The 26,779-nt window shown below is 45.6% G+C and overlaps 1 long non-coding RNA gene across 1 annotated transcript; it reads left to right on the top strand.

Annotated features, from left to right (window-relative positions):
* Window positions 1–1,539: 1,539 nt before the first annotated feature.
* On the top strand, window positions 1,540–23,875 carry LOC140386710 (uncharacterized). Its single transcript, XR_011933657.1, has 2 exons — window positions 1,540–1,786; window positions 23,284–23,875. It is a non-coding gene; the product is annotated as an uncharacterized lncRNA (long non-coding RNA).
* The last annotated feature ends 2,904 nt before the right edge of the window (window positions 23,876–26,779 follow it).

The raw sequence follows: 26,779 nt of genomic DNA, 5'->3' as shown, positions 1-26,779 counted from the left end.
AGCCAAGCCTTATGTTTTTTGGTTGAGACATTAAACCGAAGCCCTGTCTGCCACCTCGGGTGGGTGTGAAAGACCCCATGGCACTATCTTGAAGAAGTGCGTTAACCCCAGAGTCCCTCAGTCAGACGGTCTGGTCGTTGTCACATGAGTGTGTGTGTGTCCTGCATTACAACAGTGAATACAGTTCAAAAAGCACCCGAGTTGGGACATCCTGAGATCATGAAGGGTGCCGTGTAAATAAATGTCAGTCTTAACTTTCTTCCACGCTCTTCTCCTCACTTATTTACTGCCCGGTTTGCTTACACTTGCCAGCAGGGGTCACTGGTCAGTGCTCAGGACTGAGGAAGCTGCCTGATGTCCACTCCCCAGATTCTGGGAGGTGGCAAGACGTAAGGTCATTTAAATATCGAGTTTCAGAATAATCGTCTTCACACAACACGCACAATATTTTTAAAAAAAATATGTTTGAGGGAGTATTTCTCCTTCTTTGTGATGAAAATGTCACCGTTCCACATTGCAGTACAAAGAGCTACACAATTTAACCCTTTCCTCGACGTGACCTGTTCCCACCTCCATCCCCAGCTTCGCTCTCTCTGTAGCGGGCTGGGAGCAGGGGCGCTTTAACCAGACTCCAGCTTCCGCCTTTGTTTGACATTCATTTCCTGTCCCAGCTGCTTCCCCCAATGAATAATCCATAAACCCGGCTGGCACAGACACAGCAGACAGCTGGAGGAGGAGGAGGCGGCAGCAGCAGCCCTGTCCCCTCCCTCTCCTAGATCACTTTCCCCTTTGTTCATTTATCCAGTAGCAGAGCAGGCAGTCAATCGCAGCCCCTGCAGTGCATTGCCAGCCTCCTGCTCCCCCAGCACACTGGGATCACTCGCAGCTCCAGTCCCTTCTGCTGTTTAGGGTTTATGTATTTATTTATTTTTTAAAAAGGGGGACGTTCTCCATCCCGGGAGCGGTGCAAGGTCTCGTTAGGCTTGCGGCTACTTTGTGTGAAAATGCTGGTTTATTTATTTATTTATTTACAGAAGCCTTCATTGGACAGTTCCCCCCACCACCACCACCACCACCCCACCCCGGGCTCCCGACCCTGAATGATTGGCAAACGTGCAGCTCTCCCAATTCTTCCAGTCTTCCAGTGGATTGGGGGCGGGGGGGAGACACGCAAGAAAGAGAGTGTGTGCCTGGGCAGGTCCATGTGAGCGAGGTGCTGTCAGATTCTCTCTCTGTCTTCTCTGCATCCTACCGAAAGCAACCCCAGTGGGGAGAGGCAGGAGAGCTGCCTGCAGGGCAGGACTTCAGCCAGAGCGTTGCCAATCCTCTGTGAAGCAGGGAATCTGGACAGGAGGCGAGACCACAGTAAGGATGCTGCTGAAACCACAGTGCTGATAGATAATAGCAGGGGCTGCTCAGTAAGAGATTGGGGTGGACTGGTGTCGTCTTGTGCTGTTCAGGCGGTCGGCTTGGTTAAGGCTTGTGATGCAATTTTTACCCCCTCCACCCACACCCACCCTGTTCTTTATCTTTCAGATTAGCCACTGGGTGTTGGAAGGATGGGAGGAACGGTTAACCGGAGAGATGTCTGAGGTGTTGGCCTGCAGCAATCCCCAGCCCTCCTAGAGAAAGAGTATTATTGTCTGCCCCACAGAGAGAGAGAGAGAGCCAGGCGTGAAGAGAATGAGCTTACTGAAACCAAGTGGGCTCAAAGCCCCAGGCCGGGTCAACAAGCACTCCAGTCCCATGGGTCGAGGCTCTGCAGCTACAGCCGGCCCCAAAGAAGGTAAGGGAATACAGACTTGGGAGCACATCATTTTTATTTTATTTTGAGGACCTGTCCTCCTGTTGGGGACTCGGTCAGCCTCAGCAGCACCATTGTTCACATTGACACAGTGATTGCGTTTCCTTTGGTCGGATACAGAGCCGGGTGATCACATCCTCCACACACCTCCTTTTGTTTTGTTGCTGACACCTGTCTAAAGGGATGACATCGGGGTCTGGCAGCTCTGCAAAAATGCACAACTCGCGTGGAGTGCTATTGTGCCAGGCCAAGCCAAACACTGCTGGAATTGCACCCATCACCAGAGCATTCGCAAGCTGCAGTTACCATTGATTCACCTGCCCCAGCATAACCTTAATGTGGCTCAGTGTCAAATGGTGGGACGTTCCTGTGAAGTGGAAAGGGGCTATATCAATGCAAGTTGGAGTTATTGTTAACTGAATAGTTTGGTGGTTTTCAACTTAAAGGCTCGAGGGGGTTGGTGTCAAAATCAATTTTGTTTTTTAAGTTTCTTCTTGAAAATGGAGTCTGCATCAGGGGTAACTGTGATGCAGAATGATGCTGTCTAGGCAGGGAAAGTGTTATCTCTTGTGAGACTCTCAAGGACCAGTCAATGCTCCATCGCTTCCCAAATCTCTGCACATCATTTGTGAAACTCCAATTATAATAATCTTTTATTGTCACAAGTATGAAGTTACTGTGAAAAGCCCCTAGTTGCCACATTCCGGCCCCTGTTCGGATAAGCTGGTATGGGAATTGAACTCGCGCTGCTGGCCTTGTTCTGCATCACAAACCAGCTGTCTAGCCCACTGAGCTAAACCGGCCCATTATAGACCCCAAAATAGAAACGGGTGACATCTTATGTGACTGTGACCAGGGTAAACGGTCTGTCCATGCCCTTTTCAACCTGTCAGCCGTCTTTGACACTGTTGAATGAACCATCCTCCTCTAATCCCTCTCCGCCCCCGACTCCTCCACTGTTACTAAATCACCAGACTGCTTATCCTACATCCAGTACAGGATCTTGGGCAGAATCACCCACCGTGCTCCAAACCCTCCCCGAGCTACCAATGCCATCCCTTCTCCCGGTAACTGTCCCAGACTGAACCAAGCTCTTCACTAAGCAGATTCCTGGAATGAAGGGGTTGGCTTATGAGGAAAGATTGGGCAGATTGGGCCTATTTTCAATGGCGATTAGAAGAATGAGAGGTGAATTTATTTAAACATACAAGACTCTGGGGGTGTGGGGGGGCTCGACAGGGTAGAAGCTGAAAGGAGGCTCATGGGGGAATCTCGAACTGGGGGGCACAGTTTCAAAATAGGGGGTCTTCCAGGGCGGCACAGTGATTAGCACTGCTGCTTCATAGCACCAGGAATCCGGGTTCAATTCTGGCCTCGGGTGGCTGTGTGGAATTTGCAAGTTCTTCCCGTGTCTGTGTGGATTTCCTCTGCATGCTCCGGGTTTCCTTCCATAGTCCAAAGATGTGCAGGTTAGGTGGGGTTTTATGGGGATAGGGCGGATAGTGGGCCTAGGTAGGGTGATCGTTTGGAGAGTCGGTGCAGACTCGATGGGCCAAATGGTCTCCTATGGTACTTTCGGGATCCTATGATTAAGATGGAGTTGAGGAGGGAGTTTTTCTCTGCAGATTGTTGGTCTTTGGAATTCTCTTCCACAGAGATTGGGTCATTGAAAATATTCAAGGCCGAGTTGACAGATTACCATAGAATTTACAGTGCAGAAGGAGGCCATTCAGCCCATCAAGTCTGCACCGGCTCTTGGAAAGAGCACCCTACCCAAGGTCAACACCTCCACCCTATCCCCATAACCCAGTAACCCCACCCAACACTAAGGGCAATTTTGGACACTAAGGGCAATTTAGCATGGCCAATCCACCTAACCTGCACATCTTTGGACTGTGGGAGGAAACCGGAGCACCCGGAGGAAACCCACGCAGACACGGGGAGGACGTGCAGACTCCGCACAGACAGTGACCCAAGCCGGAATCGAACCTGGGACCCTGGAGCTGTGAAGCAATTGTGCTATCCACAATGCTACCGTGCTGCCCCACGGTAGTTGACGAGGGAGGCGATGGTTATGATGGAGATGCAGGAGAATGGAGTGAAGGTTACAATCCGATCGACCATGATCTTATTCAATGGCAGTACAGACTCAATGGATCGAATGGCCTACTCCTGCTCTTATTTCCTGTGCTCTTAGCCAGCCCTACAGATGGTTCCTCAGCTGTCACCATTTCCGAGATTAGAAGCATGGCAGAATGGGGAAATGAAAGATGCTCGCCAATATAGTATGAGCACTTTTGTCAACCGAAGGGCCCTAACCTATGGAACATAATCCCATACCTGCCTCTTGCTGTTGAAATTGGAATCAACTGAACAATGTTCCCTTTGTCTTCAAGGTTGTCCGAAGGAGCTATCCTTCCTTGTCCTCTTCATTGCGTTTAACATGGTCAGGCATTCCATCTTCCTCCACAGCAACCTGTAGGTGCTGCTCCTCCACGGCACTGCCCTCTTCTAGTACCATTCCTCCTTGCCCCAAGGTGGTCAGTTTGCCTCCTATGCAGGTTTATCCTCCCAATCTCCACAGTTACCTTTATTCTGCTCCAAGGCATCATATCCGTTAACGTCATCTAAGGATTAATTTCCTTATGGACACTGTTGCTCCACCCATTAGATTATATTCCTGATTTCACCATGGTCTGACTGATAATTTCTGGATGATTAGGAACTTTTGCTGATCACCAAGACTAAAGATATTATATATATTATATATGGTTTGTAAATTAAACTTTGTTCTTATCATTACTCCGTGTGGACTCCCCATGTCCTTATTTATTATTTTAAAAATAAATTTAAAGTACCCAATTCATTTTTTCCAATTAAGGGGCAATTTAGCATGACCAATCCACTTACCCTGCACATCTTTGAGTTGTGGGGGTGAGACCCACGCAAACACGGGGAGAATGTGCAAACTCCACACGGACAGTGACCCGGGCTGGGATCGAATCTGGGTCCTCAGTGCCGTGAGGCAGCAATGGTAATTACTGGGCTACCGTGTTGCCCTCCCCGTGTCCTTTATTAAAGATATATTTTTCAGCTCCTTCAAAAGTGTCCTGCTTCAGGCCCCATCTCCCACCTCAAATGTGGGTTATATTGAACTGCAGATGTGCAGTGTCTTGTGCTGAGCTTTGAAGCCTAAATCCTATATATTTTTGGTTATTTATCTATTTGTGGGATGTGGGCATCGCTGACGAGGTCAGAATTTATTACCCATCTTTAACTGCCCTTGAGAAACTGATGGTGAGCGGACTTCTGGAACTGCTGCAGTCCATGTGGTGTAGGTACACCCACAGTGCTGTTAGGGAAGGAACTCCAGTGACAGTGAAGGATGCTGATATATGTCCAAGTCAGGATGATGAGTTGTTTGGAGGGGAACTCCAGGTGGTGGTGTTCCCATGTGTCTGCTGCCCTTGTCCTTCTCGGTGGTAAGGTCACGGCTTTGTAAGGTGCTGTCATAGGAGCTTTTGCAAGTTTCTGCAGTGCATCTTGTATATAGCACATGCCATAGTCATGGTTCACTGGTGGTGCAGTGTATGAAGGTTGAAGGTCGTGAATGGGGTACCAATCAAGCGGGCTGCTTTGTCCTCGATGGCGTTGAGTTTGATGAGTGCTGTTGGAGCTGCACTCATCCAGGCAAGTGGGAAGTATTCCATCACACTCCTGACTGGTGCCTTGTAGATGGTGGACAGGCTTTAGGAAGTCAGGAGGTGATTTACTCACTGCAGAATTCCCAGTCTTTGACCCACTCTTGCTGCCACAGTATTTATGTGGCTAGTCCAGTTCAGTTTCTGGTCAATGGTAACCCCGAGGATGCTGACGATGAGGGATTCAGGAATGGTTTTTGAATATCGAGGGGAGCTGATTAGTTTCTCTCTCTTGCTGGAGATGGCCATTATCTTGCTCCCCTTTGGTAAAAATGTTGCTCACTAGATATCCGCCCAAGTCTGGCTCACCGGAATTGTTTATCTCTGTCTTAGGAATATCACCTGTCCACCCTCAGACCCACACTCATCTCCTGAAGACTTGTTTTTTCCCCCAATTGGTACCACACTCTGGGCTCGTGGGTGCTTTTATAATTATTATAGAAACACCCAAAGTCTTTGGCCTTGGCTGCCTAATAATCACAGTCACTAGGGTTGTAAATGTATGTACGATTACTGTTTATTTATAACAAGAACTGTAATGAGGCATACAACTAGTTAACTAAAAGTTAATTACACACATACACAAAACAGACAAACTCAGAGGAATGGAAAGGGATAAAAATCATAAGCAAAAGTAAGAACGAGTTTTTATTTCAGATGATGGTTTTCAGCACACTTTTCTACACGGCATGTATGCGCCAATTTGCTGGGCAACAAACCAAATCAATCTAAACGAGTCATAATCCATCTCTTTCACTGGTGCTGACCAGTCTGCAACTCCGGTTTATACCAGCACAACCTTCCGGATTCCTCTGCTTGCCTTAAAGACACATGTTCATTAATCATCCATGGATCAAAAATGTAACGGCAAAAATAAGAGAAAGGGGAAACCAGGGAATAAATAGGAGGGACCGTTACTCCATGCTGGCCTGACCGGCCTTCCCAGGCCAGCTGATTAAAACCCCCTCAATCTGAAGCCAAATCTATTCCACTACAACCCCCGCTCACCCCTTGCCATCCACTCTCAGCAACTACCACCTGGCTGGAGTATACACTCTAAAATGTTTCTTTTGGCCAGCAAAGCTCCCTATTTCTCTATTACATTCCTGTGACCTTCTCCAATCATACATCTCCGTTCTCTATCTCTGCTCTTCTACATGCTTAACTTGATCCTCTGCCTTCAAACAAAAAAAAACATGATTTGTAATTGGGTATCGGCTATGGCTCAATGGTAGCACTGTAGCTTCGGAGTCAGAAGGTTGTGGGTTGCGGGCACCTGAGCACGAAATCCAGTAATGACGAAGTGCTGGACCATCAAGGCCCTTAATTTCCCATGAGAGGTTAGACTGATGCCCTGTCTATTCTCAAGCCAGTGCAAAGGCTCCTACTGGCGTTATTCAAAGAGGTTGTCCAGGGTACCCTGACCAAGATTTATGCCACAACCAACATTAGTAAAACAGATTATGAAGACATTTCTGCTGGTGGGAACCTCACTGTGCGTACATTGGTTGCCAGGTTTCGTACAAGAGCAAATGCACTTCCAAAAAATACACCTAATTGGCTATAAGGTGCTTTGCGATGGCCTGAGCATAAAAATGTAATATAAATGTACATCTTTCTTTATCATTCAAGTTTAATGTGTGTCTAAAGGTGATAACCATTTGATAATAATAGAAAACTGTGTTCATTAAAACCTTCAGTAGCATGATGGAGAGAAAATCCTTCAAGTGCTTTTTCCATAAAGGGGATAATGTGTGAGAAACAAATGAAACAGCGATCCCAATCGCTAAGATATTCCTGGTCAGGAGGCAGTGGGATTCTAGTCTTCTCCTGAAATGTCACTGTTCGTGCCTGTGAATGTCGACACAGTCCAGAGTTGAGTTGTGTGTACATGATGGTGCTCTCAACCAGTCAGAGCAAACCAGAGGCCCCCTTGTATATAAGAGTAAAGTTCAGTACACATCTAAATCTACTGTGTGGTGCGTGCCGCCCTAGAAGATAACATATTGCACTACTAAGTAATCGTTTCATTTCTTTGGTGTTTGGTGATGTTGTGACGTTGATTGGTTGCTGAGATGTGCAGGCATTTGCAATATTGTCCAGCAACAAACTACTGACTTGGTGAAGTTTACATGAATTGTAGAGCCTTTTGCTGCTCGTTCCGAGGCTTTGCATGTCAAAGTCCCCAATTATTCTATCTTCCCTTCCACAGGCATTGATGCTATTGTTACTTTGCTATCCATCACCTAGTAGAATCTATTGATATACTGATGGGATTTGATGAAGGAGGGTGAGAGAAGGACTGTGTGGAGCAGAAATGACCAGTTGGGCCAATTGGCTTGTTGTACATCCTATGTGCCAACATGCCATTTGACCATCGATCATAACCTGGAGCATGTTCAATCTTTGGCCAATGTCTGCAAGGGTAAGCTTGCCAGCAAAGAAAGCCGGATAGCCATTGGGTGGGGCAACTGGCTGGAGTTCCCCTTCCTAGCACCGGCCCATTGAGCCCATTCATCCCCTTCCTCCACTCTGGCCAATGTTTAGTCCTGAGCAGCCACGTTCTACACAAAATGTTGCATTTCCCCACTGGGGGGAGCTTTCTTAACATCCTCATCTGAGATTCCATTGAAGGAGCTGTAGGCATGGGGTAAATGTCACTCGGCAGTTGAGGGTCGCTGGTGACAGGAAAGAATTGTGGAAAGTGGTGAAAGATGCATTTTGCATGATCATTTGCACTTGACAGAAAATGGTGTGCGGTAACTTCCCAATTGTACCTAGTTTCCAAATGCACACTTCTATAACACAAACCTCTGCATTGCAAGCACGGCTGCAGGAAATCTACCCTTGGTGTCTGCATCCATTCAAACCCAGATAAGGGGCAGAATTTAACGTAGCGAATAGGGTCTTCCCCGCTGGTTCGAGAGCCCCGTGTTACCTCTTTTCGGGAAGGGCTGTCAAGTTGAGTGCCAATGAGGCACTTAACTGGGCAGAGGCAGGCCTTGCCCAGGATCAAGGACCCTGAGGGCAGAAGTCCAGGACCAGTGAGAGCTGCTGGCCAATCAGAGACCTGCAGCTTTTCTTGCTCAGCAGAGCCACTCAGTGGCGGTGGGGGCTGCTGGTAATGTACCTACCCGAGGGCAAAATTGGCAGGGGCCCAGGCAACAGGTGCGTGATGATGAGAGCGTCCAACCCGCAGGGTTGGATTTCGGGAGGAGCAGGGCATGAAATTGCGGGGTTGGGAGGCAGATGAGCAGCAAGGGCAAGGATGGGGCTCTCTGAACAGCCTTCCCCCTGCCTAGAGGAACTCTCAAAGACTCAAACTACTTTTTGAATAACAGCCCACTCCCACCCCAGAAGCTCACGAACAATCATGACAGGATTTGTGTTATGGGCTTTCCTTACCTGGTGCTGGGTGGATAACAGCAACAGCCACAGCATTGAGGCAATTAAGAGGGCATTAATAGCCTTTTTAAGGGCCTCAAATGTGGCGGGGCAGGAAGGACGTCCACAGCCCATCTGGCCATGGACTTAATTGGGAGCAGAGATGGGAAGCCGGGTTCCGGGGGGGGGGGGGGGGGGGGGGGGGGGCGCATCCCCTCCTCCCCCACAAGACACGCCATCAGCAGGGCATTAACTTCACCCACAGGCAGTATTCAGAGCAATGCTGAGAATGATACAGTCACAATTGCAGTCAGTATGATAAGTCCGAGTAGATGACCATGGAGGGCATAGTGGCAGCGCACTGTTGCTCTGCAGTTAACCCTCAGTTATCAGTGTTGTGCATGGCAGAAACTGTTGGCCAGCAACAGGGCCTGAAATGGAGACCCCAGCACCTGTAAGGAGGGGGATCGACTCCCGATTAGATTTGTATCACGTGACAATTACACACTGAAGTTTTATATGTGGTTTGTGAAGTCTGAGATCAAACTGCATTCTTCCTTGCTTTGCACCTGTGTTTGGGAAGATTTTGATTTCCGGAATAGCCTGTGGCAGAATTGTCCAGGACACAATCTTGCCATTTTAGCCTCTTTGACCAGTGTTTTGTGATCTTTAATTTTAAAAAAAATTATTTTTTCACAAAATGTCACTGTGACTGTCACTGCCATTTACTGCCCAGCCCTGATTGCCCTTGAGAAGGTGGTGATGAGCTTCCTTCTAGAACCTTTGCAGTCCATGTGGAGTTCCAGGATCTTGATCCAGAGACCGTGAAGGAACGGCGGATATATTTCCAAATCAGGGTGGTGAGTGACTTGGAGGGGAACCGCCAGGTGCTGGTGTTCCCAGGTATCTACTGCCCCTTGTCCTTTCAAATGTAGTGGCCGTGGGTTTGGAAGGTGCTGTCAAAGGAACCTTGGTGAGTTCCTGCAGTGAATCTTGTAGATGGTACACAGGGCTGCTACTGTGCATCGGTAGTGGCGGGAATGAATGGTGGATGGTGTGCCAATCAAGTGGGGCTGCTTTGTCCTGGACAGTGTCAAGCTTTTTAAGTGTTGTTGGAGCTGCACTCATCCAGGCAAGTGGAGATTATTCCATCACATTCCTGACTTGTACCTTGTAGATGGTGAATGGGCTTTGGAGAGTTAGGAGCTGAGTTACCCACCAAGAATTCTCAGACTCTGACCTGCTCTTGTAGCCGCAGTGTATGGATAGTCCAGTTCAGCATCTGACAAATGATAGACCACAAGATGTAGTAACAGCGTAATTTGGATGGCCTGTTGCAAGGTCAGGGAAGGCTCGGCTAGCAGTTTCTTCTGGGATGCCGCACTGTTAATGCCGTAAACCAAGCGGTCACGTAGCATTTCAGATAGGATGGCGCCATATTCACAGAATTCTGCAATTTTACATAATCTGGAACAAAAACTCGGTGACGGGCTCACCTGGGGTCCTTATGGCGATATTAAACCGGTACCAGTGTACTATAATGGAAGGGGGTTGGGTCAAAAGGTTGCCCCACTAAAGCCACAAGCTCATCAAACGTTTTAGTGGCTGGGGCCACTGGTTATGTAAGGCTCCGTAGCACGCCCGAATGTATGCGCGCCACAGGCAGTTAGCAAGATGGCTTCCTGGAGGTTGTTCTCTGCGATATTGTTGGCCTGGAAAAAGTAACGCATCCTCTGTGCGTACAGATTCCAATCTTCGAGTCTGGCATCAAACACGTCCAAATGTCCGAAAAGAGGCGCAATGAAAGAACATTTCCAACCGGTATCCAAGATGTAAGGGGAGCGGGCTCAGCAGTGTCGATAGCTATCTGTTCCCATCCACCCATTCATTCCCACCACCACCGACTCACAGTAGCAGCAGTGTGTACCATCTATCCGCTTTTTATCCCATCCTCATCGCCAGTTTTGCAAGGGAAATGAAGAGTCCACACCGAGTACGTTGAAACAAAAACTTTATTTTACAATGATTGTTATATATCGCTCCAGTAGTTACCTACTGGGTCTCCTCTAGTCGGTCCCTTACTGGTCGACTCTATTTACACATCTAGAGATTGTTAATGGTCCCCCGCCCCCTTATCGGGGGAGTTTGTATTCCGCAGAAACCACGGGGTAGTTAAACATCCCTACCCTGTAAGACCCGTGCAGGTTATAACAGTTAGTGTTGAACTCAAAGAAATGTTGACTTGTTTGCGTTCCTTGGTATGCCATTCCCAAGCCCGCAGCATCCAAATGTCTCCTTTCTTCTTCAAAATCTTGTCATCAATTAAGAGTTATCCAGCTCTTAAAGGTATTGGAACAAGTTAGGGCATGGTGATTTACCTGAGAGGCTGCTGTATAGACTCAGCATTGCGTCATGGGGAAGAACCCTACTCACTTCAAGTCAGCTTTATCAGTTGTTTAACTCTCCCTTCTCTGCCCCTTGTGAATCACTTGAATGATCCCATCAACATTGACCATGTCGCTCAGCATTATGCAAACCTGGCCACGTCTTCTTCCCACTGACGAGAACAAATTTGCACTCCAGGTCACGGAGCACAACTTCCTGTCTCAGAACCTCCATGGTTTTCCTCTTTAAACCCTCCACAATGGATCAGTCTGGTTAAATTCCCAGTTATATCACCGGCACTTTTGAAAAAGGCACACTGCAACTTCATACTTCGTGGTGATCTGTGAATCAGTCAAGTTTAACAATCGTGTGTTTTTTTTTTAACCAGTTAGATATTTAAAAGGCGTTTATCTAGGAAAGCTTGACTTTTAAAAGAGTAATGTTTTCGAAAAGCACATTTGACAAAATGTTATTGTTAGCACTGCTGCCTCACGGTGCCGAGGACCCGGGCTCGATCCTGGCCTGGGTCACTGTCCATGTAGAGTTTGCACATTCTCCCCATGTTTGCGTGGGTCTCACCCCCACAACCCAAAAAGATGTGCAGGGTAGTGGATTGGCCACACTAAATTGCCCCTTAATTGGAAAAAAATAATTGGGTGCTCTAAATTTATATTAAAATAAAGAAGAGCCACATGTGACATATTAGTGACACCATTGTTTACATCTGTTTCTCAACCAAGAAAATACATCATAATGATAGAGGACCTTTTTTCAAAAAAGGTCCACGTGCAAGCCCCTTCTGAGTACCTTTTAATAAGAATCTTCTTGAAAAGGGGTCAATATTATGAGGCTCACTTTTTTTCAGGGGGCACAGATGGTAAAACACCCGCTTTATTTTTCCATATCTGAAGTGTCTGACCTTGCATTTGTGTTACCTTGGCAAGAAACCCTTTCCGATGCTTCAGCAAGAACTGTCAGGTGGCTGATTCATCTCGTCCTCCTCCAAAGATCTCCAGCATCACAGAAGCCAGTCGTCAGACAATTCGATTCACTCCACCTGATATCGTGAGAAGGCCGAAAGCCGTGGTTACTGCAAAGGCAATGGGCCCTGACAACATCCTGCCTGCGGGTATTAATGCTGGTGCTCCAGAATTAGCTACATCCCCAGCCAAACTGTTCCAGTACAACTACAGTGTAGTACAACTACATCGGATGATGTGGAAAATTGCCCAGGTGTGGCCAGTCCACAAGAAACAGGAAAAATCCAACTCGGCCAATTACAGCCCCATTGGTCTGTAATTGTAAAGTGATGGAAGGAGTTGTCAATAATGCTATCAAGTTACACTTGCTTAGCAATAACCTGCTCACTGATTCTCAGTTTGGGTTCCACCAGGGCCGTTTGAGCCTTGACTGAATTGCAGCCTTGATCCAAACATGGATAAAAGAGCTGAACTATAGGGGTGATGTGGGAATGATTGTCTTTAAAATAAAGGCAGCATTTGACTGGGTGTGGCATCGAAGAGCCCAAGCAAAACTGAAGAGCATGGGAATCAGGGAAAACGTTCCTCTGGTTAGAGTCATTCCTGGCAGAAACGAAGATGGTTGTTGGGGACCAATCACCTCAGCACTACAGGAGTTCCCCGGGGCTGAGCACGATCACATTCAGCTGCTTCATGAATGATCTTTCCATCTTCAGGTCAGAGCGGGAATGTTCGTCAATGCTTGCATTGTGTTCAACACAATTTGTGACTCTTCAGATACTGGAGTAGTCCATGTCCAAATGCAGCAAGGAATGGACGGTTTCACCTAATAAGTGGCAAATAATGTTTGCGCCACACAAGTGCCAGGCAATGACTAACTCCAACAAATCAGAATCTAACCATCACCCTTTGACATTCAATTACATTACTATCACTGAATTTGCCACTATCAACATCCTGGGTTGCCATTGATTTAAAAAAAATTGAACTGGACTAGCCATATAAATGCTGTGTCAGAGGCTGTGAATTCTGCAGAGACTAACTCACCTCCTGACTGCTCAAAGCCCGTCCACCACCCTCAGGGCACAGGTCAGGAGTGTGATGGAATGCTCCCCATTTGCCTGGATGAGTGCAGCTCCAACAACACTCAAATAGCTCGACACCATCTAGGACAAAACAGCCATTTGATTGGCACACCTTGCACAAGCATTCACTCTCTCTGCACAGTGGCAGCCATTGTGTATCATTTACAAGATGCAGTGCAAAAACCCACCAAGTCTCCTTACACAGCACCATCCCATCCAACGACCCTATCAGCTAGAAGATCAAGGGCAGCAGACGCATGGGAACATCACCACTTGTAATTTACCATCACACACCACCCCGACTTGGAAATATATCGGCGCTCCTTCACTGTCGCTGGGTCAAAATCCTAAAACTTCTTCCCTAAAAGCACAGTGGTTCTACTTACACCTCTGGGACAGCAGCGATTTAAGAAGGCAGCTCACCAGCACCTTCTCAAGGGCAATTAGAGATGGGCTTCAAATGGTGGCCTAACCAGTGACACTCACATGAAAGAATGAAAATAAATGGGTTGTGGGTTCCTCAATGACCTTGAATCCATACCTCCTAGTTTGACTGCATAATTTCATTAACCTTCGTAAAAGGCAGAAGAATTACTTCTGCAAACAACCCTTTATAATGTCCGATGCCAGTTACTGTCCCCCTTTACTGGGCTCTTAAGACCCTGGATATTGGTAAGAGCACCTCGTCTATGTTATCTACAGCAGCTGTTAATTGGGAGTAGAGGCTGGCTATGCAGCTGTTCTGAATTGTAATGGAGAGCCAGTAAATTTGTCACTAAACGCATCCCGACCAACACAAAATCCGATAGCTGCGGTCTCGGAACTCATAACAGCGTCAAAAATACTTGGTGTAATATCACAGTTCAGGTATCCAGTATTTCTTTGCCCAGTTTAATTATATCACCAATCATTAGAGAAAGGGGCTAAATCTGCCATTCAAATGACGGGCTTTGATAGGAGCGCGCACTCATTTGGACCAGAATGGTTATTTCTGCTGTACTACTTGATCCATTTTCCAGGCTGTAGGGTGACATGTTTCTAGGTCGTGGCATGAGTCACTGAACACGCTCCCCACACCCTCGCCATGCGACAGTAAATCAACTGAAAACAAATCCGTTTCATTCTTGCATTTAAACATCTATTATTGTCTGTGCTTTGTTTAACTCCAGATCAGTTATCAGGCAACAAACAACACTTTTCTAAAATGCATCAATGGAGCTTTACTCGCCCAGCACCAACCTTTTTCAAAACATAATATGGAATAGCAGAGTGTGTGTATAAAAATAAATCTTAATTATCACATATCCTCTAATAATAGTTAATCCTGAGTAAAAGCTGACCCCTGACTTGCCGTCAAAAAAAATCCTATATCTACATGGGCCGGCACATTGGTTAGCACTGCTGTCTCACAGTGTCAGACCCGGGTTCAATTCCCGCCTTGGGTGAATGTCTATGTGGTGTTTGCACTTTCTCCCCGTGTCTGCGTGGGTTTCCTCCGGGTGCTCCGGTTCCCTCCCACAGTACAAAGCCTACTTGTGACAATAATAAAAATTATTATGTACAGCCGTAAACAGTTAGGAAGCTAGACTATGGGAAAGGACGGCACCACAAAGAATAGAAATTAAAGTGGGAGGTAAATCATTATTTCTAGATTTGAAGTGGATAATAGCAGTTAAATGTGGTTTTTCTCTCATTGTATCCAGTAAGATGCAATCTAGGCTACAGCTACTGCTGCTTAGCGTACTGAAAACATGGTGCAGCTTACTAGTAATTGGTAAATATTTTCCATGTTTCATGTTAACAGTTGTCGCTCGAACACACATGGATTTCAACCTCGTGTAAATATTACTCCTGCATAAGTTAGTCCCCTAATTTTAAACCTCGCCTTTTACACATACATTATAAAGCCCTCTGACAATTATACGTAAGAGTATTGGCACAATTTGCTCTAAAATATTTCATACCTCTGAGATTTGCAAGTCATAGTAAAGTAAGAAGCATAATCTCTACCTGCCAGATTGAATGGCACATCCACAAGGCAGGAGGGCACAAAATCCTGGCCTGTGTTTCCAGTTGAAGCCTTGTCAGTTGTGTGTATCATGGATTAGGCTTCCAGTGGGCATCAGGCGTTGCCGGTTCAGATGCAGCATGGGTCAGGTAAAGAGTTAAGACCCTGAAACTCGTTCAAACTATGCAACCTGGCCATAACATTGGTGAATCATCCTTTACGTCATTGGTTCTAGTATTGAAGTACTTCTCATCCTCCCATCCCCGCCATCTTTGTGATCACGCAGAAAATGTGTCTGAGTGAGAGTGTTCATCATAGAATCCCTATAGTGCAGAAGGAGGCTATTCATCCCATCGAGTCTGCACCAACACTCTGAAAGAGCACCCTACCTAGGGTCCCACCCTATCCTCAACCCCACCTAACCTTTTGGACACTAAGTGGCAATTTAGCATTGCCAATCCAACTAACCTGCACATCTTTAGATTGTGGGAGGAACCGGAGCATCCGGAGGAAACCCCATGCAGACACTGGGAGGAAGGGCAAACTCCAGACAGACAATCACCCAAGGCCAGAATCCAACCTGCATCCCTGGCCCTCTGAGGCAGCAGTGCTAACCACTGTGCCACCGTGCCACCCAGCTAATATCAGTTTGTCATTAATTCTGGGCAATTTTCCTCTTCGGACTCGTATCTTGTAAACTTGTTTCATCTATTGACTCCCAGAGGTAGTTGAGGCAATCCTTCCAACGGTCTGAATGGGGATCAAACCCAGTTCTCACAGTATTGCTGACCAATACGTGGGCTGGAGTATCTTGGAATGTTACACTGCTTCTTGGCAGAGTGACAGAGAGCAAGAGCTGGCTGAGGATTTTACTTTCTCAGCTCTTGGCACACGCACTGTGTGAACATCATCAAATTACACAGAGTTTCTAGCACAGAAACAGACCATCCCCATTGTCTGACTGCTCTATACCAGCATTTGTGCTGCACACTAGCCTCTTCCCACTATATATCAGTTGGCATTCAGACCTGCAACATTGGACATGGCATTGTGGGCAACAACTTGTACCCAATTCGCACAAGGTTCCCACCAGGGTGGGCTGAAACATTGGCTGGAACATTTCCTGCCAGATCTCTATTTTCATAATTGCCGTCATGAAGCTCTTGTGTGAGCATAAATGAAATCAATTCATCGAGGTCTGCAGTTCCAAACAGCCTTGTGCCTGTGTGCTGTTCACCGGAATGTTCCATTTTCATGAACACAGATGTGTGGGAGATGTGAGCCTGTGTCCACAACTCACTGGACTGCAACCTCTGATCTTCCTTCCATCATAAGGTCAGAAGTGGGGATGTTGGCTGGTGACTCCACAATGTTCAGCACCGTTTGTGACTCCTCAGACACTGAAGCAGTTCATGTCCAAATGCAGCAACTCCTGAACAATATCCAGGCTTGGGCTGACAAGTGGCAAGTAACATTTGTGCCACGCAAATGCCAGGCAATGACCATCTCCAAAAAGAGAGAATCAAACCATAGCCCCTTGACATTCAATGGCATTACCATCGCTGACTCCCCAATATATATCAACATTGACCAGAAACTGAACTGGACTAGCTATGTAACTACTGTGGCTACCAGAGCAGGACAGAGGCTAGGAATCCTGCAGCGAGTAACTCATCTCTTGACTCCCCAAAACCTGTCCACCATCTACAAGGCACAAAGTCAGGAGTGTGATGGAATACTCTCCACTTGCCTGGATGAGTGCAGCTCCAATAACTATCAAGAAGCTCGACACCATCCAGGACAAAGCAGCCCGCATGATTGACACCCCTTCTACAAACATCCTGCCCCTCCACCCCCTACAAATTATGGCAGCCGTATGTACCATCTACAAGGTGCACTCCAGGAACTCAACAGGGCTTCTTACACAGCCCCTTCCAAACCCACGGCTGCAACCACCTAGGGCAAGGGCAGTAGATACATGGGAACAGCACCATCTGAAAGCTCCCCTCCATGTCACTCACATTCCTGACTTGGAAATATAATTGCTGTTCCTTCACTGTCGCTGGGTTGAAATCCCGAAACCCCCTTCATAACAGCACTGTAGGTGCACCTACACCCCGTGGACAGCAGTGGTTCAAGAAGGCAGCTCTCCACCACTTTTTCAAGGGCAACTAGAGATGGATAATAAATGCTGGTCTAGTCAATGACGCCCACATACCGTAAATGAATTTTGAAAAAACCTGCCGAGTAAGATTCAGATAAACTACAGAACCCACGGGAAAGTGTTGTTCGACGTTTTAGTTGCTGTGATATGAAGAGTCTAAAGTTCTGTTCCTTTTTCACAAACACCCATTCATTTCATTCCAACAGCCTTTGCACAAAACTCTCACTATACATCACCTGACAGAGGCCACCTGAAGCCCCTTTACATATCAGTGTCAATTAATGGATACTTAACATAAATGAAATAACTAATTGCAATGTCTCTTAACCCATTACTTAACAGTCTCCCCTTGGAGGAAAAAAAATAATTAGGTGAAAACAAAATTTCAAGAAACTCAAAAACACACACATGATTTTCCCCCCCTTTTATTTTGTTTGGACGAGAAAGAAAAAAAAAACAGTCACAGAAACAAGCGCCCTTCATTAACAATATCCAAAAGTTTCTGTGAATTCGCCCCTCTTTTCGTAAAACAGTCTGACAGTTGATAGCTCCTGTCGACCCATTTAATTTTTGTTATTTCCCCTCTGTCCAACATCTGCTTCAAACTTGCGATGTCTATCCGTAACCTCTTTTCATTGACACTTTTTGTAGAGTGCACATTTTCCCACAGGGATTTATTGTCAATGTGACAGTCAATGGGTATATTACCCAAATCCCCTAATCCCAAAATTTCTGTCAATATCATACTTATATAAAAAGCCATATCCACCGCCTCTACAAGGCTTAACGTCTCAGCAGCCAAAGTGCTTTTTACCACTCTCCTTATTTACTTTGTTTCCCACACAAGCGGGCAACATTTACCATTGTTCCCCAAAAGGAAAATTATAAAACCTCCTGCGCTTGAAACCCCATCACATAAATTTGCGTAGGACGCATCACTATAAACGATGAGTTTCAAGTGCCTACGGTCACCTAAAACCGGGAACTTCAAAGCATACCCCTGCATTTTTAGTTTGGCCAACGCTTTATTTGCTCTTATTATGTCTTCCAGTTTGGGATCATTCATTTTTGTACTCAACTCTAAGACATCAAAACTCACGTCCGGTCTAGTCTGTCTACCTAGCCAGTTCAGTTGCCCAATTAAACTTTGCAGTTGCTCTTTTTCTATCTTTGAAACCATTGCGTCTTTTTGTGAAACTCGGCCACGACTAATTGCTATTGGGCTGATGCTTTCCAAATAAGGTTGCTGACGTAAAGTTGCCCCTAACTTAGTCTGTCCAATTTCCAGTCCAATATATTTAAATGCACCGGAAGCCTGACTTCCAACCCTGAATTCTTTCCTCAAACCAGAGATTACAGTAGCTTCAAAATCACTAGTCCCACCCCATGAAAAATCATTGACATGCATCATAAAAATGCCAGAAAGATTTCCTTCATAGTGCCAGTAAAACATTGCAGGATCTGCTTTCAACTGGCAACAGCCTAACTTTAACAAAACTGACCTTACCGAAAAATACCAGACTCTAGATGCATCATTTAATCCATATACACATTTGTTCAACTTCCAGAGTACCCCTTCTATGTTAGCTGCTTCTTTAGGAGGACGGAGAAAAATGACTCTCTGGAGCTGATGCCCCTGCAAAAAGGGAGCTTTTATATCTATAGATTTGCATTCCCATGCCTTTGTGGCTAATAAAGCCAAGAAGATCTTTAAAATAACCTTTCCTGCTGTAGGTGAATCTACCGTTAAATCCTGATCTTCTAAGTTTTCTTCAAATCCCCTTGCCACAAGCCTGGCCTTTGCCTTATAAGTTCCATCCGGAAGAACCTTTTCCGTGCAAATCCATCTGTGGGATAGAGCTCTTTGTCCCCTATCCGGTACGTCCGTGTATACCATAAATTCACTCCAACTATGCAATTCTTGCTGTTTTACTTCTTTGATAACTTTTTCATCTAATTTATTTGAAGCCACCAAAATCTCACGTGCATGTGGGCTTCTACTCCTATTAGTATTCGTAGTCTTACTCCTGTTCCGAGATCTTGATAAACTACGTCCCCTCTCCCGCCTGGTATCTCGTTCTGTACTGCTACTGCTTGATCTTTCCCTTCTGCTGTGGGATGTCCTTTCAATAGTTCTCGACCTTTTCCTGCGGACCTGTTCACTATCTGATGTACTATCTGAACTGGCACTGCGTTTCTGTGCCCTCCATTTTTGAACTTCATTTTCCCAATCCATTGTCCTGCCTCCTTCCCCTGCATGCTGTGCATACAACCAATGTTTATACTTTCCAGTGGCCTTCCCTGCTCTACTAATAACAGTTGCATCCTTCCATTGACTAGACCCTTCAGGTAAGTATGTCACTTTTGTACCAACTTTTGGCAGTTGCCCTTTCGGGAAAATGGCCTGTTCTAATTCATCAGAAGTGTTGTGTTCCTCCACAGAAACCCTGTCTATATCAGTTAATTGGTCCTCATAGTTCTGTAACACATGTGTACCAGATGACTCTGGTTCCTCGTCATGTCTGTCTGCTCTGTCTAAATTAGAAAATTTGTAATCTGTACCCATTATCCTTGATGAATGTACCCTAACAGTTTGATTACCATGTTGCAAAATAATTGTTTTGCCATCTATGCCTATGATCTTCCCTGGGCCTTTCCATTCATTAGAATTGTCTCTCTTATAGTATACCATGCCTCCTTGCTGAAAAACGCCGTACGTTATGCCTTGAAGCTCTGCGAATTCTTTCAGAGACTTCTGCTTCCAAAAAAGCTTTTCTACTGCTATGTAATGCATTTAAATGTTCAGCAAAACCAGAGCTAATTGTAGTCCCCTCCCAAACTGGAGGCTGGTCATCCAAAATGGACGGAATTTTAGGATTTCTACCAAACACTAATTGATAAGGACTATAGCCCCCAACCATCTGCAATGAATTCTTTGCATGTACTGCCAATGCTAAAACTGAATTTAGCCTGCAATTTGGTCGATCTGCCAAAATTTTCCGAAGCATGTCATCGATGACAGCATGATTTATTTCACAGACACCACTACTAAATGGGCTTTCTGCAGCCGTATTCATAACTCTGACATTCATGTTTTCACACATATCCCTAAACTCACAATTAGCAAATTCTCCCCCATTGTCCGTAAGGAATTTTGCCGGTGGACCCATTCCTGTCCCTATCCATTTTTCCACTATTTGATCCAGAATTACTCTCTTTTCTTTACTTCGTACAATCGTTGATTGACTAAATCTGGTTGCTAAATCTACAAAATGCAAGATAAATATATTATTTGCTTTATCCCATATCTTAAGGTCCATGGCCACAATGTCGTTAAAATCCCTGGCCACAGGTAGGGTTACAATCGGTCGTGCTGGTGTCCTTCTGTACTTCCTACAAACTCTTCATTCACCTGAGGAAGGAGCAGCGCTCCGAAAGCTAGTGACATCAAAACAAACCTGTTGGACTTTAACCTGGTGTTGTAAGACTTCGTACTGTGCTCACCCCAGTCCAACGCCGGCATCTCCACATCATTCCTACAAACTTCACAGCGGTCACTAACCTGTTCTATCAGTTTAGTATAGTCGTCATCCCTTACCCCTGCATCCTTTAATACATTTTTCAGCCTCCAAGGAGATGGATGTGCAGATTGCCTATGCAGTTTTAGTACCACAAGCTTTTTATCAGCTAAAGTCCCATTTTCAACTGCCATTAACACATCCTTAACCACTCTACTTGAAATATTATTTGTCAGTAATGGAATACAATAGTGTCCCGACCGTGTAAATTGTCTGTGTAAATTGTAAGTCCACTGTCTTTCCAAAAACGGTTGCCTTATCCTGTTCCATATCCAGTTTCATGTGTGCTTTCTTCATCGACGGTCTGCTCAGAAGCAAAGGTATCTCACTTGATACAACATCCGTGCTAATGAAATGATTCACTCCAGCAATATTGCAAGGGATCACCACTCTTTTCAGCGACTTCAGAGTATTATCATCCCCAAACCTGAAACTTGTGGAACTTTCAAATTCCTTAACCTTGTTACGATTTTCAGCATTCAAAGAGTCCAGGTAACATTTTAACCAGTCAATTCCACACACAGTAGATGTGCAGCCACTGTCCAATACAGCACAGTTGAAGGATTCTGCAACCAACACCCTCATTACCGGCGTAAAACTGCTTGTCAATCGGGCAATACCTTCTTTCTAGTCACTATCTTTTTCCTCTTCTGACTCTTCCGTGTCATGTGTCGCTTCAAACACTCTATCATAACGAGTTGGACAGTTGAAAGCATAATGGTATTGAGAGTCACATCGAAAACATCGATTTATCATGCCCCGTGCATTTCTGGGGTTCATCTTCCTATTGTAGGTTCTAACTGGGTTTCTGTCTTCATAATTTCCTTGTCTCGGTCTCCTTCTATAGTCTTGAGCCCTGTTCGTAGCCATACGATTTCGCCATCCTGTTAGTAGTGTATCTTCCTTATTGCAGGCTGACCTATTTGGGTCATCAGAGCCATCGGAATCGAATGTTTCCCCAGAAACGTTTGTAAAGCTTTTGTCATCTGTTCGAATAAGGTATCCTTATCAGTAAACTGAACTCCTGTCAAAACCAGGAGCCTATCCATGTTGCTCACTCTAGCACAGTCAAGTAATTTAAAGGCCAACACAGACTGTGGAAATTCCAGGTTGTGTTTCTGTAGCTTTTTATATAGTCTGCCAAATTCCATTATATAGTCTTCCATGGAAGTATCCTCCATTTTCCGGAACTTATCAAAATCCGACCATGCTTCATACGCACTTAACAAGTCATCTTTCTTATAAATCTTATCCATATAATGTAATAAAGTCTCCAGACCTTCTTCTGAGTCTAACTCTTCCAATTCCAGCTCAGAAAGCACTTTGTTTCGGATTTTACTGCCATATGGTAGAGAAAGAGCCAATGCCATACCTTGTTTTCTCTTTCCCAAAGTAGTTACTTTAGTCCACATAACTACTGCACTTCTCCATTGGTCGTACGATCCCCTTTCAGAAAATAAGGGAGGATAGTCATATCCAGCCATCTTTATCCTCGGTTCAGCCATATATCCCTTTTTTTTTTCTCTCACTCACTCCTTGGTTTGATCTGGAAAAGTTGTATCTTTCAACCCTTCACATTTACACAGCACCCATCCTCTGCTACCAATTGTTAGACGTTTTAGTTGCTGTGATATGAAGAGTCTAAAGTTCTGTTCCTTTTTCACAAACACACATTTATTTTATTCCAACAGCCTTTGCACAAAACTCTAACCATCCATCACCTGACAGAGGCCACCTGAAGCCCTTTTACATATCAGTGTCAATTAATGGCTACTTAACATAAATGAGACAACTAATTGCAACGTCTCTTAACCCATTACTTAACAAGTGTTGCCCTCCCATTGAAATGGGTGAGGACTGTGATGGATGGGGAGGGGGAGCTGGAACCCCCACCCATCAGAACTCTACACATGATCCGACCTGTCTGCGTTCCACCACCTCACTCTCTCTCTCTCTCTCTCTCTCTCTCTCTCTCTCTCACACACACACCCCCCTCTCTAGCCAGATCCCCCTCCCCTTTGGGGTAAATTAGCTTGTACATTCTTAAGCTAGATTGTCGCATAATGCCCAACTGATGATATCCGAATATTCCATAAACTATGGATCAGAGAATACTGGGACATTAAACACCTCCCGCGGGACATTGCTGTTCTTTTGGTCTTTCGTAACCGTTCACCCCCATCTTTATTGTTAGTAGAAAGATCAGCTCGAGAGGGTGGGGCAGCAATCAAGAGAAAGTCGCCTGGGTTGTCGATGCATTAAAAGGGCTTCGCTCATCAGTTGGCGGAACAGCAAAGCAGGAAGTTCCATTGCAGGAACAACACTGAGCAGCTGTATGTAGTGTCGGCTGTGGTTTTACTTTTCATGAAGAGTGCTGAACATAATAATGGTGGCTGAGCACGTTAAGCGCAACAAAGCCAAGCAGCGTTCACTTCCAATTATCCACCCTCACTTCAAGTTGACCTGGAGGAAGAGGAAAACACGGAAACAAAATTGAGGAGGGGGATGGAACGAAGGGAGCGAGAGAGGGGCAGGACAATGCAATGACATAAAGAAGGGGAGAAAGTGAGGAGGGAAAGTAGGAGAGAAGAGATGTGAAAAGAAATAAAAGAAGGGGAGGGGAGAACAAAGAGAGAAAGAACATGGACCAGATGGAGAGAGTGAAGCAAACAAAAAGGCAAGTTTATAATGTGAGTTCTCAGTTGCTGAGTTGCTCTGACAGCACTTTTCCACACCAATTTGTTTCATGTTCACTTCCTACCAATAATAAAACACGAGGTGATTTATGATTGCGTGTGTGTGCTTGTTTTTTTGCAGAATGATTACATCTTTATTTTTGAGCTTCAGTGGTTTTCCAGCTCTCTGTCTCTCCACCTCAATGTTTAGTGTCTTAAATAAAGGATAGACAGGGATTCAAACAAGGAGTAATGACGGCGGCGCTTACTACTGGAGTTCCTGTCTCTGAAACCTCTTCCTTTTAACACGGTATTGGTCAAAACCAATCTGATCCGCAGAGCACAGTGATTGTACCAAACCAAAATAAGTAGGCTGCAGGATGGTAATGTTAGCCTTAGATTTTCACATCTTGTGCAAGAGGGATAATGCATAGCCAGTTTTCGAGGTGCTTCACGTTTCAAAGCTCTTACAACAGCACGATGTTTGCATCTCCGACAATGAGCAAAGGGTTTGTGTAGAAATTCGGGCCTTGACTTTGTCATCCATGTTTGAGTCCCTGACCAATGTCATCAACGTAATGAATGGGCAGCAGAGGCCAATGCTGTTGGATGTTGGGTAATTCTGACTTTGTGTTATAAGGTGGGCCGGAGTGAATGAGTTGACTTCAATGGGAATAAATATCGGGAGAGATGTAACTTGGCAGCTGACTCCCTCCATAGATTACATAGATTACATAGAACATACAGTGCAGAAGGAGGCCATTCGGCCCATCGAGTCTGCACCGACCCACATTAATCCCTCACTTCCACCTTATCCCCGCAACCCAATAACCCCTCCCAACCCTTATGGACACTACGGGTAATTTAGCATGGCCAATCCACCTAACCTGCACGTCTTTGGACTGTGGGAGGAAACCGGAGCACCCGGAGGAAACCCACGCGAACACGGGGAGAACGTGCAAACTCCGCACAGACAGTGACCCAGCGGGGAATCGAACCTGGGACCCTGGCGCTGTGAAGCCACAGTGCTAATCACTTGTGCTACCGTGCTGCCCTGTGTTTGTCACACAAAGTCAAAGCCAACCCCGCAGAATTTGTAGAATTGTTGTTGGTTTTGAGCCCAGAGAGTCTCTGTTGGAATGATTCAACAACAGTCCACCTGCCTCCTATCGCACACTAAACCACCATCTGCATGGAGACGTAGATCTTCAAATTCACTGACAGATCCAGTATTCCTTATTTAACTCATTCCCAGATATCAGTGACACCAAACCAACCTAGTTCCTTGCTGAACATAATCTAGACAGTTCAAGAGTATCTGTGTGACGAGGCCACTCTACACAATCACTGCGCAGTTTGTACCCTCAGCAGCTTTGATGGAAGCCACTCTATCCTTGTCAGTCGGAGTTACTGGTAGGTGAGGACTCGTTTGTGATGCAGGGCTTTTTAAAAGTGAGATGGAAGTAGGACGGTGTTCTTGTGAGAACTGGATCTCTGCTCAAACCTTGCCCTGAGTTGGTTATCTCGCTGTGTTATACGCCAGGTATTTAAGGGGCAGTTTTAACCTTCCCCACCTGATGGAATGGACAATTAAAATCACCCAGGGGATTTAATCACTGATATCTCTCTCTGCACAGTGGTTAGCACTGTTGCTTCACAGCATCAGGGTCCCAGGTTCGATTCCCGGTTTGGGTCACTGTCTCTGTGGAGTTTGCACGTTCTCCCTGTGTCTGCGTGGGTTTCCTCCGGGTGCTCTGGTTTCCTTCCACATGTCCCGAAAGACGTGCTGTTAGGTGAATTGGACATTCTGAATTCTCCCTGTGTACCCGACCAGGCACCGGATTGTGGCGACTAGGGGCTTTTCACAGTAACTTCATTGCAGTGTGACAATAACGATTATTATTATAAAGATTCATATTATTTTTCCATCATGATCGATTTTAACCAGCTTTCCTAAGTAGGCAGGAACGACACCTGCCAAGGTCCTTTTTTCCAATCTGTAGGCTGGGCTTTGCTGGTGTCATCCAGGATTGAGTGAGCAATCCATCAGGTCCCTTCAGTGGGAATAGGAACTGAGAGCCAGAAAAGGCCTCCTCCAGAGCCCACATGGATAGCCAATTGTGAGCCCCTCCTCAGAACTCCTCCGCCTTATGCTACTGGGCATTGAATCCTGCCAGTCAAGCAGCATAGCTGTAAATGAGATCCAGCTGTTAAAACCACCCTTTTGTCCCATGTTTTCAAGGTGGATAACCTACTACCCACCTTGAACCTCGTCCCACCTGATTTCTTCTGGTAAATATTACTGCAATTCCGCGAATAATTGAAGGACAACCTGGAGAATGGGCAGTAATCCAAATGTCCATTCAAGCTTTTCAAATGTTTTGATTATTTCATTTTGGCGCACTGTAATTGAATGTACAATAAAAAGAACAGTATGATTGCGAGCTGCAATGCCCTGGTGAGGCATCAAGTCAGAAAAGGCCCAGGGTTCGATCTCCAGTCCTCTCAGATTTAACTGACTTCAGCTACAGTAGGGGGACACTTGTTGGACAAGCCCCCAAATGTAAAACAAAGGAATAATCCTTCAGAGTTCCTGCACCTTGCTTCCCATCACCTGACATAGCTGAAAAGTGCACGATGAATACTGAGTGTTTTTTAATTCTTCATGGGATTTGGGCATTATTGGTTAGGATGTTTATGGTGGGAAATTCAGTGACATAATGCCGTTGAATGTCAATGAGAGATGGTTAGATCCTCTCCTGTTGGGGATGGTTATTGCCTGACACGTGTCTGGCACAAATGTTCCTTTCCGCTAATCAACCCAAGCTTGAATGTTAACCTTGTTGCATCTGGGCATGGACTACTTCAGCATCCGGGAAATCAGAAGCACAAAAGGACTTGAGAGTCCTAGTTCAAGATTCTCTTAAGGTTAATGTGCAGGTTCAGTCGGCAGTTAGGAAGGCAAATGCAATGTCGAGAGGGCTAGAATACAAAAGCAGGGATGTATTCCTGAAA

The sequence above is a fragment of the Scyliorhinus torazame genome, chromosome 12 (assembly GCF_047496885.1).
Source record: "Scyliorhinus torazame isolate Kashiwa2021f chromosome 12, sScyTor2.1, whole genome shotgun sequence".
NCBI classification, from domain to species: domain Eukaryota; kingdom Metazoa; phylum Chordata; class Chondrichthyes; order Carcharhiniformes; family Scyliorhinidae; genus Scyliorhinus; species Scyliorhinus torazame.
The sequence above is the reverse complement of the archived record's forward strand: the minus strand, read 5'-3'. Positions and strand labels throughout refer to the sequence as shown.